Raw genomic sequence first — 16,137 nt, forward strand, 5'->3', positions numbered from 1 at the left:
AAGGGAACACATGCTTCTTAACATACTCAACAAGTAAAACAATAGTCTGGTCACAATCTCCCTCCCAATCCTTCCCATTCCCACCATGGAAACTCACTGCTTATATAAACATCCGGCAGTTTTTTTTTCCCTGTATCAAAGGGAACCCACCTACTTCACCTATTACCACGGTATCATGGAGAGCTCAAAAAATAAATCTTTAGGGCGATTGCGTGGCTCAGTTGGTTAAGTGACTGCCTTCAGCTCAGGTCATGATCCTGGAGTCCTAGGATAGAGTCCTGCATTGGGCTTCCTGCTCGGCAGGGAGTCTGCTTCTCCCGCTGACCTCTCCCCTCTCATGCTCTCTCTCTTTCATTCTCTCTCAAATAAATAAATAAATAAACCTTTTTTTTTTTTTTAATCTTAAAAAAGGGGGGGGGGCCTGGATGGCTCATTGGTTAAACCTCTGCCTTCAGCTCAGGTCATGATCTCAGGGTCCTGGGATTGAGCCCCGCATGGGGCTCCCTGCTCAGCAGGGAGCCTCCTTCCCCCTCTCTCTCTGCCTGCCTCTCTGCCTACTTGTGATCTCTGTGTCAAATAAATAAATAAAATCTTTTAAAAAAAATCTTTAAGCACCAAGCAGAATGACAGGTATGGAATATTTTCTGCCTGGGAAAATTCTGACAAATGTTCCCTCTGCTAATGTACAGTAGCATTTAGTGAGAGTGAACATCAGAGTACAATACAGTAGCATTCTAAAGAGACTGCACAAATGCAAGGTCTTCAGCAGCTATTCTAGGATCCCAACCCCCTCTGTGTCTCCTCCCTGGAACTATCCTGTAGGTCCAGAGAGGAAGAAAGGCTAAAAGATTTCTTTTCAGCAGAAAATTGCTAGAGGGGATAATTCTCCCATATAGTCAAGACACAGCAAACCAACTTCCTGAAAACATAGTCCTCCCTCAAGGAGAAGCGCAAAATGTATTGTCGATAATTTTTTAAGACATCCATTTTTGTAATAATTACTACCACTATTATTGAGTGCTACTGTTTCATATAAGCAATCTCTAAAGCCCCCTTCTACCCTTCTACCGTTTTACAAAAACCGGGTTCCATGTGTAATTGCTTGCCCATGATCAAACAGTGAGTACATGACAAAGTTGGTGTTTGAAGCTATAAAACTACTGCTCTTCCCACTTTACCAGGTCTTTCTATATTATCACATGCCAACAGGAGAGAGTCAATAAATTCAACACGTGTATTTAGGCAGATGCTATTTTCCACATATGTCTGCTGACTGTGAGCCAACATTTCTTTTTTCCATTTAGCATATTTGGGGGAAACTATACAATATGCCCAGCCCTATTATAGGCAACAGGGACAGAGAGGTTAAATAAACAAAAAACAGAACAGGCCTCCAACCTCCAAGAGCTTTCAGTCTCGTGGGGAGTAGTCTACAACCACAGTATGCTGTAACTATACAGCTCCCATACTGAAATGTAGGAACTACCCACAAGGAAGTACAAAGTGCTATGGGTTTGAAAAATCCAGCTATCCATCCAAAAGCAAATGATAATCTTTCACACTAGCTTCCTTACAAGTGTTCTTAGTTTCAATTCTGCCCTGATATAACGTCCTTCCATACAAAACACTGCCTGGAGCATACTCAACAAGTAGGAACAAAAGCTTGCCAGCTCATGTCAGCATAAAGCTTCTTCTCCAAAAATAATGCTGTAATTCTTTAAAATTTTGGCAATGAGGGGAGCCTGGGCAGCTCAGATGGTTAAGTGACTCTTGATCCTGTCAGCTCAGGTCATGACTTCAGGGTCATGAGTTCAAGCCCTGTATTGGGCTCTAAGCTGGGAATGAAGCCCACTTAAAAAATATATATTTATTTATTTAAATTTTGACAATGAAAATATCTTTAACCTTTTTGGTCAAATCATGGATGTACAGAGTTAAAAGTGAGTCAAGTCGTCATTTTGAACATATATCTTAGAAATTTAAATTCACTTGTCCCTTGTTACAAGCTTTACTAAGAGCAGCTCTAAGACAAAAGCCCAGGTTTCTCAATTCATTGTACAGAGTTTATTTCCACGACTGCTTCTTCCTTTTAAGTCCAGTAAAAATGAACTTAACAAAGTAAAGGTTTTTCTCTCTCTCCTTTTTAAAGATTTTATTCATTTATTTGACAGAGAGAGAGATCACAAGTTGGCAGAGCAGCAGGCGGGGTCGGGGGTGGCAAGGGCAGGGAGAGCAGGCTTCCTGATGAGGAGAGAGCCTGATTCAGGGCTCGATCCCCTGACCCTGACATCATGACCAGAGCCGAAGGCAGAGGCTTAACCTGCTGAGCCACCCAGGAACCCCTCTCTTTTTTTTTTTTTAAGATTTTTTTGTTTATTTGAGTGACAGAACAGGGTAGGGGGTATGGGCAGAAGGAGAAGGAGACTCCGCACTGAGTAGGGAGCCCAATGTCGACCACACAGGGCTCAATCCAAGAACCCCAGGGTCGCAACCTGAGGGGAAAACAGACACTTAATCAACTGAGTCACCCAGGCGCCCCTGCTTTTTCTCTTTTCAACAATAATAGATGCATTCATGAATACATAAACATGCGCAGTTTAAAGACTATCAAAAACAAACATGCTAAACACCATGATGCGGTACATACAGAGGTAAAGGACTGCCTATCCTTGATAAGGAAGATCTTCAAGCATTTGGGAGTGAAATGTCAATATATTCTTAAAAAAAAAAAAAAGCCATCAACATCATCACCATCTTACCAACAGCTAGCATTTTAGGGGTATCCACTATGAGCCAGGCAACTTGCATCTTATTTCTGATCCTTAGAACCACTCTGAAAAGACAGGTATTATCACTGCACTGGGTATTTGCGGCACCAGGCTGACAGAAGTATCCTCAAACCCCACGGCTACCCCAGGGGCTGAGCCAGAATGCCATCTAGAGTGTATGCTCTTTTCCCACTATCCTACACTCCTCAAGGACAGAATAACTGCACTGCACATGTGGCTGGGACACCAAGTCACTTCGAATTCTGACATAATTTCCTGACTGGCAGTTATATAATTTAGCCATCTTTTCAATCTTCAGGTTATTTTCAATAATCTTCTTTCACGATTCCTCAGTGGTCTTCCAGGTTTTCTTTCTTTTCTTGAACAAACAGATACATTTTTTCCAAATGGAATCTTATGTGAAAACACTAAAATATAAGAGATCAAAGAAGAGCTGCTCTGATTTAAGCAGAGTGGGAGAACCAAAGCTCTTCCTGACTCTCACAGCCATTCCTTGGGCACCTCCAAAGAACACACTTCACTGGCTCAGTCAGTAAAACATGGGATCTGGGGGTCGTGAGTTCAAGTTCCATGTTGAGAAAGAAGTCTACTTATTTTTTTGATTTATTTATTTGAAGGGGGGTGTTGGGCATGCCTGCGCAAGCAGTGGGGAGGGGCTCCCAGCTGAGTGTGGAGACTGATCATGACTGCTAGGTCATGACCTGAGCCAAAACCAAAAGTCAGATGCTCAACTGACAAAGCTACCCAGGCACCCCAAGCCTGCTTAAAAAAAAAAATTTTTTTTTAATTAATTAAATTTTAAAAAGAAGTGACAGTATAAAAAATGAATAACACTAGGGGCGCCTATGTGGCTCAGTGGGTTAAAGTCTCTGCCTTTGGCTCGAGTTGTAATCCCAGGGTCCTGGGATCGAGCCCCACGTAGGGCTCTCTGCTCAGCGGGGAGCCTGCTTCCTCCTCTCTCTGCCTGCCTCTCTGCCTGCTTGTGATCTCTGACAAATAAATAAAATCCTTAAGCTAAGCTGAAACCTTCTTCTCAAAAAAAAAAAAAAACCCCACTAATTTAAAACAGAAGACTCTAACTTCTCCATCACAGCTTTGCCATTCACCATGTGTATAACCTTTGGCAAGAAAACGTTTCAATTTTTCCTGTCCTTTACAATAGAGATATCACCACCCACTTTATAGGTTTGTTATGAATATTACAAGGAGAAACAAATACAAAATTCCCAGTTCATGGTAAATATTCAAAAGTTGGCTCCCCTGCAGAGGGAACAGTTGTTGCCAACTCAAGAAAGCTCAATAAATATACTTGATGATATTTTTGGTAGCAGAGAAGTGAAAAAGTAAATGCTCCCATACCTCAACTAAAATGAACATAATAAATCCATTAAACCTACCTGCCAAGGTAATACCCCTTCCAAGTTAGCTTCCCAGTCAATGACCCATGGAGCTCAAAACATGATTTTGATAATAGACAAGAGATCCCTTATGAGATACTTCAATGTCAACTGTGAGTGTCAGGTGAATGTGTTAACGTTCTCAGTACCTTAACTTTGGCATTTCCTGAGCTGAGCATTTAAACTGGCAACTTAAGACTGCATTTAATGAGTATTTTTATGTTTATGTTCTACAATAGAATCTAATGTTTATTTGCCCAGCTTCTGGACTTCTTTCTCTTCAAGCACTAAAAAACAAAATACATTTATGTGTGTTCACCTTCACCAAAGCAATTTTAACCCAGTCCTTCCTAAATAGTCATTAAGAATCTACTATCTTAGTCTGTTACTGATAATATGTTCCATCTCTACATGTATAACAGGAGACCAAACCAATTTTTACAGGAAAAGACTGTGAGTCCTAATCTAGACACAGCCAACAATTCTCAAATCACACACTCTATGGAAGCTGCAGATGTTGGCTTTGATCCCTATGGTTTAGGAAGAATCACAACAGTAATACATCACACAGCTATGAAAAGACTTGTTTATGATAAAGAACACATCCCTAAGCATTCAACCCAACAGCCAGTAAGATTCAGAATACTAATCTTCCATTTTACCAGGAGACCTTGAGCAATTTACCTACTCTCTACTGATTATTTCGTCATAAAGAAAATGAAAATATACTTATTACAATGCCAGAGATACCATTCTGATTAACCATCAAACAACTATGTACTGGGGTTACCAGGGACCTCAGCAAGTCATCTTTCTCATCTCCCTCATTCCTTAACAAGTCCACACCTACATCATCCTAGAAAGATAGTTACTAAGTCTTTGAAGAATGTATTTCATAACCTTCCTTGGTAGTAATCCAGTATCTTGTTGTCAGGAAGTTCTTTCTAATTTGTAATCTATATTCCTTTGCCATTAAAACACATTCCCTCTTGTTTTCCATGGAAAAAGAACATCTGCCTAATACCACCTGAACAATATCCCTTCAAGAGATTATAAAATATAGGAGGCCCATTTTAAAAGCGTCATGTAAATGCAACATGGCTTTAAATGGGTCATCTTAGACAAAGAACATGATTAGGAGTCTTAAATTCCCAGTTCCATCACCGACTTGCTCTGAAGATAGAAGTTAAAACCATGCAGATGCTGTACCTCAATTACTCCATCAGTAGAATGCAAATAATAAAACTGGTATGTTAGGCAAATTCAGTTCCTCAAAAAGTTAAACATAAAGGAAAGAGTCTCAATCCCAATCTAAGGCTAGCCAGCAACTCTCAAATCACACACTCTGTGGAAGCTGCAGATGTTGGCTTGATCTCTATGGTCTGAGAAGAATCACAACAATAATATGTTACCAGATAGCCCTGCAATTACACTCCTGTGTAGATACCCAAAACAACTGAAAACAGGCACTCATACATGCATGTTTATAGTAGCTCTTTTTTTTTTTTTTAAGATTTTATTTATTTATTTGACAGAGAGAGAGATCACAAGTAGGCAGAGAAGCAGACAGAGAGAGAGGAAGGAAAGCAGGCTCCCCAACGAGCAGAGAGCCCGACGCTGGGATCATGACCTGAGCCAAAAGCAGAGGCTTTAACCCACTGAGCCACTCAGGTGCCCCTACAGTAGCTCTTATTCATGATCTCCAAAAGGTGGAAACAGTCCAAATGTTCATCAATGGATAAATGGACAGATTATTGATATATACATACACAAAAGGTTATATACCATTATGATTCCATTTTTTTAATAGATTTTATCTATTTATTTGACACAGAGAGAGAGCACAGCAGGCAGAGGGAGAGGGAAAAGCAGGCTTGCCAAGCAGGGAGCCCAATGTGGGGCTTGATCCCAGGCATGACCTGAGCCGCAGGCAGACACCTAACCACTGAGACACCCAGGTGCCCCTGTGATTCCATGTATATAAACTAGCCAGAATAGATCGATCCATAGATACAGAATGCAGATTACTCCTTTCCAGGCTGGTGGAAGGAGGGAAATAAAAAGAAATCGCATAACGGAAGAGGTTTTACTCTTCCAAAACATCAAAATGTTTTGGAACTAGATAGAGGTGGTGGTTTCACAACACTGTGAATGTACTAAACATGACTGAATTGTTCACTTTAAAATGGTTGATTTTGGCAGGGCATCTGTGTGGCTCAGTCAGTTAAGTGTCTAACACTTGGTTTCAGCTCAGGTCATGATCTCAGGGTGGTGAGATTGAGCCCGTGTCCTCCTGCTCCATTGAGGAATCTGCTTGAGATTCTCTGCCTCTCCCCTTCCTTGGCCCCTCCTTCCCCCACTTATAAGAGTGAGTGTGCTCTCTAAATAAATAAATAAGTAAATAAAAATCTTTAAAAAACAATGAAAATAAATTTTAAAAATAAAATGGTTAATTTTGTGTATGCGACTTTGACCTCAATAAATTTAATTATTTTTAAAAGATTTTATTTGTTTGTTTGACAGAGACACAGCAAGAGAGGGAACATAAGCAAGGAAAGTGGGAGAGGGAGAAGCAGGCTTCCCCACTGAGCAGGGAGCCCGATGCCATGCCCAATCCCAGGACCCTGGGATCATGACCTGAGCTGGAGGCAGCCACTTTACGACTGAGCCACCCAGGCACCCCTACCTCAATAAATTTTTTTTAAAAAGCTAGAAAACTGATGGGAACACTATCCATTAAATGTTTAGCCCTTCCCAGGAAAGTCATCATATAAAATTCCAGGCAGACTGGTAGCAAAAATGTTTTCTATTATCTCAGTATAGTCTATTAGATTCTAAGCAAAGAATATTTAAATGAGAAACAAAACAAATCAAAATAAGGTCTAGAATCACAGTTATACAGTATTCTATATGACAATAAGAGCCAGCAAATAAGCAGATGAGTGAAAAGATAAATAACCAACCACATCAGCTAATTAACTATAGCAACAATGGCCATAGAAAGCAATAAGAAAAAATAAAGGTAAGGAATGAATTTTAAAAGCCAGTAATACCAAAATACAAAGACACATTAGGCAGGGAGGTGAAAACAGAGAAGCTAATGACAGCAAAGTTAAAAAGGACATACACCCTTAAATTCCAAGGCCACATACAAAGACCATGAGAATCTCTATTCTTGCCATTTTGCAGTTATCCTCATTCCTTAACCTCTTTCTTTCTCCTTTAATCCAACCTCCTGCCAAGATACCAAGGCTAGGCTGTCAAGGAGAAAATAAAAATGTATTGTTCCTATTGTCATATCACTTCCTTTTAAAGTATTACTTTTTATGGGGAGACACACGTGTTAACTACCAAAATGTAAAGACCACCTTTCCCACCTTTTAAATTCACTTCAGTGAATTCTTCTGGCCTTACTTCCTTCCAACACTGTTTGTTTTTTGTTTTTTAAGATTTTTATTTATTAAAGAGATTGATCGAGAGAGAGCACAAGCCAGGACAGAGGAAGAGGGAGAGGGAAGAGCAGACTCCCCACCGAGCAGGGAGTCCCGATGTGGGACTAGATCCCAGCACCTTAGGATCACAATCCAAGCTGAAAGAAAATACTTAACCTAACCAGCTGAGCCATCCAGGCACCCCCAACACTGTTCTTGTTATGCTCATCAATGATCTTTGTGTTGCTAAATCCAAAAAACACAGGCAATCACTTTCTTCTTGAACATGTTCCTCTCTCAGTTTCTGAGATTTCCTATTAAATGTCCTGTTGCTTGATTAGGAACACTCTCCTGTTAGTTTACACATCCATGCCCTCTAGGTAATCTTGGCAATTTTCCTTGACTGTAAACACCACCTGTCTACCAAGAGCATCCGGATTTACCTTCAGGGCCCCTTCCAGCATCACTCAAAGGCTCCTTGCTTGATGTCTCCACTTGTATGTTCTCAACAGATAACTCACATTCAACATGACTAAAACTGAGGTCTTCATTCTACTTTCCAACTCTAGTCAAAATCTGCTCCTTCTCAAATGTTTCCATCTCAGAAATGGCAACTTCATCTACCCAGAGGCTCATGCCATAAATTTGGGAATCATACTAGACTCTTCCCTCCTCCCACATACTCAATCCATCATTAAGTCTTGCCTGTCCTAATTCTAAAATATCTATTGCATCTTTTAAAACAATAATGATAATAATAATGTCTCTTGACTCTTTCTACTTCCTTCCATCTCTACTGCCTAGAGCCTAATCCAAGTCATGATCATCTTTTGCCCAGACCACAAGTCAGACATTCTTTTTTTCTTTTTTTAAATAAGTAAGACATCTTAACTATCATACTTCTCCCAATTCTCTTCCAAATTTTCCACAATTTCCAAAATTTTTTCCACAATGTACCCAGAGCGATTTTAAAAATCATGTACTGGGTCATAACACTCATGCTTAAAATCTTCCAAGGCTTCCAGTTTTACTTAGGAAAAAAATCCAAAACCCTTAACACAGTCGTCCCTATGTCTCTATCTTCATCCTAATGCCCATCTCCTTCCTTCCCCACTGCTCACTGTATTCCAGCCACACCAGTCTTCTTTCAGCTTCTCAAATGGGCCGAGTTCCTTCCCACCTTAAGGCTTTCATACATGCGTATTCCCTTTACCTTCCCCTTTCATCCTTCTAGTTTCTGCTTAAATATCATTTCTTCAGAGAAACCCTCCCCAAAGCTCCAATATAATTCAAGCTCCTCTACTATGATCTCTTTTTTACTTTTCCATCATAGGACTTGATACACTTTGCAATTACATAATTATTTTTGTATTTTTTGTTTATGGTCTCTCTCCCCTTTGGACTACAATCTCTGTAAGGGCATGGACAGTATCTATATTTTTTTTTTGAGATGTTATTTATTTATTTAACAGAGATCACATGTAGGCAGAGAGGCAGGTGGTGGCGGGAGGGAGCAGGCTCCCCGCTGAGCAGGGAACCTGATGTGGGGCTCGATCCCAGGACCCTGAGATCATGACCTGAGCTGAAGGCAGAGGTTTAACCCACTGCGCCACCCAGCCGCCCCAACAGTGTCTATTTTTATCACTCTAGTCTTCGTAAAGTGGTAGTAGTTTAGAGAGTTTAGAATTGCTTAAAGTAGTTTAGAATCAGTATAATTTAGGGATTAAGAGCAAAAGACTATGGAGCCAGACTGCTTGGATTCCAATCCTGGTGCTGCCACTAACTACCTGGAAGACCTTGGGCAAACTGCTTAACCTACCTGTGCCACATCTCCAAATCTATGAAATGTGGATAATAAAAGTACCTACACCACAAAACCGTTGGAAGAATAAAAAGAATCAATGATAAAGCACGTGGTATGGTACCTGGCACAAAGCACTTCAATAAGCACTGGTTCTGATCAGCTCTGATTATGATATCCACAACACTTAACACAATGGTAGACATTCAATAAACATTTACTGAATGAATGAATGAATAAAACAAGACTCCACTATAATCATTAAGTAGGTTTTTAAAATGACAGAGCAGGAACATTACAGAGACATCAGAGAGGAAAACAAAAATATTTAAGACAAAGACTGAAGCCACCCACAACTTAAAATGGCATGAAGGGACAGGAGTAATAAAAAAGCTAACTCCATTGGATTCCCAGTCTTCCCACTATATGTAACATATATTGCCTCTTCCAGAAGTTTACCTAAGGTGATTGGGTAGCTTTGATTTTTCCCTAAATATCACTTTTTTCTGTGCCTTAAGTCAACTTCTTCCAAATACTTCAAGCACTAATCACAGTTCAAATAGATGGTAAAATTTAGATGCTAAAAATTTTCTACCTGTTTTGCAAAGAAATGTTCTTCTGTTCCTAAAATAGTCTGGCCTGTTTTACCACACATATTACAGAATCCTCAAAATCTTGCCATTTCTCTTCTATTTGGAATTCTTTCAGACACTTGCTTTCTAGGTTTCTCTTTCCCAGTAAAGATGCATCCTCTAATTTGAAGCACACTGAGAGAAAGGAAGGACAAATATGCTGCTTTAAATTCTTATTCCCTATTCAAATTTTTTCAAAAGATACTAAACTTCAATCTAAGCATCACTATTATTTGTTCTGGTTGGGGGGAACATATAATCTTTATCATGCTACAATAATACTGAAAATGACAACAGCTGTCATACATAGCACTATCTGCTGTTCTAAATGCTTTACATATATTAACTCATTCAGTTCTCACAACCATATGGTATTCTACACATGAGGAAAGGCACAGAGAGGTTAAGTAACTTGCCCAAGTTGCAGAGCTAGTAAATAGTGACCCTGGGATTTGGACTCAGACTACCTGACTCTAGGCATCAGTGCCACTAGACTGTTATTCAAGAGTCTGGAAAGACATGTTTTTCTACTCTGTTTTCACTGGTCAGCTAGACTGAACTACTCCAATTCTCTCCCCAAATCAACAGGCATATTAATCCTGTGCAACTCAGCAAAATCTCAAATGTTTCATGTCATAAACATACACACCTAAAACGAAGTAATTTTAGTTCATGGGAGAGTGAATAAATATCCTGGGAAGCAGAAATAAATAAATGATGAAATCATGAAATGTGAAATTTGTCTCAGTTAATTCTACAGATAGAAATATAATTCCAATAAGCAACAGTGAAAAAAAAAAAACCACTATAAAATACTTGTAATATCTTGGAAGAAAGGTACCAAACAAGACTGTATTATTGTATTGTATATATTGTATTATACATTGTATTATTGTATACATATACTCAGCAGTAGCCTACACATTCGTCTCTCAATTTCAAAACAATCTTTCTAGGTTTTTCCCCTCATATAAAGCTTAGAACTTCAGCTTAGTCCCTGCTACAAATAAACCTGAAGGCATGTATCCAGTGTTCAAATTCATTGAATTCAACTTCCAAAGAACAATTATTTTGGAAAAAATTAATAAATGAGAACCAATTAAACTCAGATCACATCAGAAGAAAAAAAAACTCATTAGCCGAGCATGCTGGACATTTCTAAGCCACAGTCATCCTTTATTACACCAAATCCATGTCACAGGACGAGAAGTAACAAATATTGCCAGTAGCAATCTTAAATAAAGACTTCCATTTTGACAGCACCAAGAGAACCTTAATTCACTGAATCATGACATGTTGTGATTACAACTTTTTGAGGGCATTAAGGATGCCGTAACCAAAGTATCTAATCCCTGTGAACACCCAGTGCCCTTCTCACTTCTCATCTCTCTGTCAGCCCCCATTTGTTTCTTTCAGAGCACAGCCTAAATTTCAATTATTTAGCAGGTACCTGGTCAACTCTGCTCCCCACTGGAATACACTTGGTAAGAGCAAGGACAGTCATGTCTACCTTTGTATCCCAGCATCTAATGAGCATTCAATAAATATTTGCTAGATGAACAAAAGTCTGAAAAGGTAAGGGTTGAAAGAGTCACAATCCGGGTGCCTGGGTGGCTCAGTCGATTAAGTACCTGTCTTCAGCCCAGGTCATGATCCCAGGATCCTGGGATCGAGCCCCACATTGGGCTCCCTGCTTAGTGGCGAGTCTGCATCTCCATCTGCTGCTTCCTCTGCTTGTGCTCTCTCTCTCTCTCTCTCAGTTAAATAAATAAAATCTTTAAACAAACAAACAAAAACAAAAAAAAAGAAAAAGTCACAGTCAAATAATTCCCACAGGTCTGTGAGGAACATAGTATCTTAGGAAACAACATAAGAACAGTACTCATTGAAGAAATGAACAAGTTTGGGCGGAGAAGTAGAGATTATCAACCCCAGGAAGAGACAGACAACAAAATGGAAAAGATACTAATCTACAGGTGCACAGGCAAGACTAAATGGAAGAGAGGGGGTAAATATTCTCCGCCTCACCTCATAAACATGCGGCACCTAAAACTTGTCTTTCACTAGCACTTCCAGGCGCTCATGCCTTTCCACCTACATGTTAGTAAGCTCCACCCATGCTGCTTTAACATTTGTCACCTCTGTCCTCCATGACTATCAGGCAGAATGCTAATAGTCCAAGAACTATTGTAAGATAGCACAGCAGTTAACATGTGAACAGCACTTTATCTTTTTTAAAGCAGCTTCATGTACTTTTTCTCAACAGAAGTATTATGACAGAAGTATATTCTTTCCCATTCTTTAAATACAGATTCAAAAAAGACTCAAAGCTTTGGATTTAAATACCAGCTCTGCTACATACTTGCTGTGTGATCTTGGTCAAATTATTTACATTCTCTGAGTTCAGTATCCACTGGGAAAAATAATATCCACCTTAAAGAACTGCTACAAGTATTCAATGAGATAATACATGTAAAGGACATGACACAGCAAATGCCCAATAAAGGGCAGTAACCTTCCCTATGGCCTCCTTAAATAATTTGAACAGGATTTCTCAGCTAAGGAAGCTCATGAGTCTAGGACTTACATCCAGGTCTCCTGATTCCTTAATCTGTTTTCTTCTTACCACATCACTCTGGCAGATTGCCATACTACTGGGCACATAAATACATTCTGACAATAACTGATTAATAAAATCTTTATCTGTCTATAACTAATTTTAGCTTTGGAAAAAGGGAAAAAATAAACCTAATTAATTAGGGGGAAGAAGGGGTTTGAAAATATAAAATATAAATTACCCCCAAACCACAGGACAGGTTGTATCATAGTAATTCTGTACAACCAGAAATTATGACAAGAAACAGAAAGTTCTCTCTGGGGTTATGAGAAACAGAGAAGGAAACAAGAATAACTATGATCAGAGGAACTTAAGGGTTTTGTGTTTTGTTTTGGTTTTTTTTGGTAAACCAAACCACTGGACAAAAAGACCTCCATCCCATTCCAAGATAACTCTATCAAGGCCAAGACACATCTTTAAAAAAAGAGAGCTCGGGTGCCTGGATGTGTACGCCAGTTTGAGCATCCAACTCTTGGTTTTGGCTCAGGTCATGGTCTCAGGGTTGTGAGTTCAAGACCCATGTGGTGGGGCTCCACACTCAGTGGGGAGTCTGCTTGAGATTTTCTTCCTCTCCCTCTGACCCCCTCCTCTGTGAATGTGCGCTCTCTCTCAAATAAATACATAAATCTTTAAACATAAATTTTTAAAAATTTAGAAATAGATACCTGGGTGGCTTAATCTGTTAAGCATCTGCCTTAGGCTCAGATCATGATCCCAGGGTCCTGGGACAGAGCCCCACATCATGCTCCTTGGTCAAGAGGGAGCCTGCCCCTCCCTCTGCCTACTGCTCCCCCCTGCTTGTGTGCGCCCCTGCTTGCTCTCTCTCATAAATAAATAAATAAAATCTTTTAAAAATTTGTTTAAAAAATTAAAAAATAGAGACCTCAGTGTGCTAACAACAAAACTTTTTTTCCAATTCCTCTCAGGGCAGGATAAACAGGACTAGTGAGATAAGATGGCAACAAAAACTTATCAACATTCATGAAGACCCTTCAAGATCATAAATGTTTGGATTCAGTATTAATAAAGAGCAGAAAGGGGCATGATCAAAAAATAAAAGTTTTGGGGCACCTGGCTAGCTCAGCCAGTAGAACATGCAATTCTTGATCTGAGGATCATGAAGTCAAGCCCCACATTGGATGTGGAGCTTACTTTAAAAAAAATAAAAGAGGGGCGCCTGGGTGGCTCAGTGGGTTAAGCCCCTGCCTTCCGCTCAGGTCATGATCTCAGGGTCCTGGGATGGAGTCCCGTATCCAGCTCTCTGCTCAGCAGGGACCCTGCTTCCCTCTATCTCTCTCTCTGCCTGCCTCTCCGTCTACTTGTGATCTCTCTTTGTCAAATAAATAAATAAAATCTTTAAAAAGAAAAGAAAAGAAAAGAAAAGAATAAAAGTTTCATAAGTTTCCTAACATGTGTTGAAAATATTTTGAGAATTATACAGTATAGGAGCGCCTGGATGGCTCAGTAGGTTAAAGCCTCTGCCTTCGGCTCAGGTCATGATCCCAGGGTTCTGGGATAGAGCTGGGCATCCGGCTCTGTACTCAGCGGGGAGCCTGCTTCTCCCTCTCTCTCTGCCTGCCTCTCTGCCTATTTGTGATCTCTGAATGTCAAATAAATAAATAAAGTCTTTTTTTAAAAAAAGAATTATACAGTATAAGAAGAAGTTATCACAGTTAATAAAAATAACCAATTATGGGGCACCTGGGTGGCTCAGTGGGTTAAAGCCTCTGCCTTCCGCTCAGGTCATGATCCCAGGGTTCTGGGATTGAGCCCCGCATCGGACTCTCTCCTCGGCAGGGAGCCTGCTTTCCCCTCTCTCTCTCTGCCTGCCTCTCTGCCTACTTGTGATCTCTGTCTGTCAAATAAATAAATAAAATCTTAAAAAATAATAATAATAACCAATTGTTTTCAAATGACATATATAACTAATCTTTTCCAAGAGACAGACAAAACTCCTTCCAGGAATAAGTTATAGAAGTTATTCAAAGAAGTTCACATCTTTCATAATCCCCAAGAACTTTCTCACTAAAAGAGAAGACAGAACAATTAAGTCATATTCTGAACCCATAAATTTCTGAAAAGAAATACCAGAAGAGAGCCTGATCTGACACTGACAGAATAGCACAAGATTTAACCAAAAAAGGTAAATAGTAGAGTGAATTTCTCTCATAAAACAGGACAGAAGCTGATCAGAGGCTCTATCCCTGGGGCGCCTGGGTGGCTCAGTGGGTTGAGCCTCTGCCTTCGGCTCGGGTCATGAACTTGGGGTCCTGGGATCAAGCCCCCCATCGGGCTCTCTGCTCGGCGGGGAGCCTGCTTCCCCCTCTCTCTCTGCCTGCCTCTCTGCCTACTTGTGATCTCTGTCTGTCAAATAAATAAACAAAATCTTAAAAAAAAAAAAAAAGCAGCAGCAGCAGCAGCTCTATCCCTGTAACTCTACCACCAGCACCACAACCAAATTTCTTGTCTTCTTCAATCCAGCTTAAACCTCTGCTAATTACTTCCTACAGAAACATAACAAAATGTTCCTAACATTTTTTTGTGACACTCATAGCAAACTCCATCTATTATTTAGCATTAATTAGGAGCTGCTGCAATACGACACTAACTATAAATTCTATGCAGAATCAATCCCCAGGAGACAATGTCACTTCCTTCTCTAAATTCTTTCTTCTGTTATAAATTTCTCTCCTACCACAAAAACTTTTCCAGAGAACACACATTCTTAGCCTAACTTCCCAATGTAGACTCGCCACAGTCTGGTGGCTCTTCATTAAACCCTTTCTGGAAGTACCGAGGTCCTGATATCTAGGAAAGCACTCAAAATCAAGGGACCCACATTTAAATACTGCTGACCTCAAAAAAAAAAAAAAAATAGAGGAACAATAATCTTTCCAAAACTCATCAGAATTCTAAAATTATTTTTTAAAAAATTGACTTGTATAGTTTCCACCTAAGAACTAGAAATTTAGTCTATTTTCTCTTAAAACCACTGTCCTACTGATTCTACATACTATGGAAATACTTATTCAACCTAGAATGACCTCTAGTCTGAATTTTTTTTTTTCAACAAAGAAGCTACATAAATTAGGATGGAAACACTGAATCCAATGAAAATAAAATGAATAAGAACACTTAGTCCCCAAAGTTTCCAAGTTAGGGGAGAAAAGGAAAACACAATGGAGCTGCTGGAATTTTAACTTTCTATTTAAATATATCAATATTTGAATGATTCTTACACACAACCTTTTTAACTCTAGTATATGCATAACTAAACCACTAATCAAATATAACAAAACTGTTCCAAAGGCAACTCCTTGGGTTTCTTCTGGATTCTTCCTAGAAAGCAAACTCTGAAGACAAATATCTGATTTCAAAATCTTGACCATCCTGTCGGACATTAACCACTTAACACCATAGTTGGAAGACTTTCACTGAGCATAAACTGAGGGGAAGAGGAAATAAGTATC

At 39.6% G+C, this 16,137-nt stretch overlaps 1 protein-coding gene across 7 annotated transcripts in view; it reads right to left on the bottom strand.

Moving 5' to 3' along the window:
* Nucleotides 1–16,137, bottom strand: part of LOC132008462 (activating molecule in BECN1-regulated autophagy protein 1) — a 178,324-nt gene that overhangs the window by 161,069 nt on the left and 1,118 nt on the right. The gene's annotated exons all lie outside the window — the stretch shown is intronic.

This window comes from Mustela nigripes, unplaced genomic scaffold, assembly GCF_022355385.1.
Source record: "Mustela nigripes isolate SB6536 unplaced genomic scaffold, MUSNIG.SB6536 HiC_scaffold_148, whole genome shotgun sequence".
Taxonomy (NCBI): Eukaryota; Metazoa; Chordata; class Mammalia; order Carnivora; family Mustelidae; genus Mustela; species Mustela nigripes.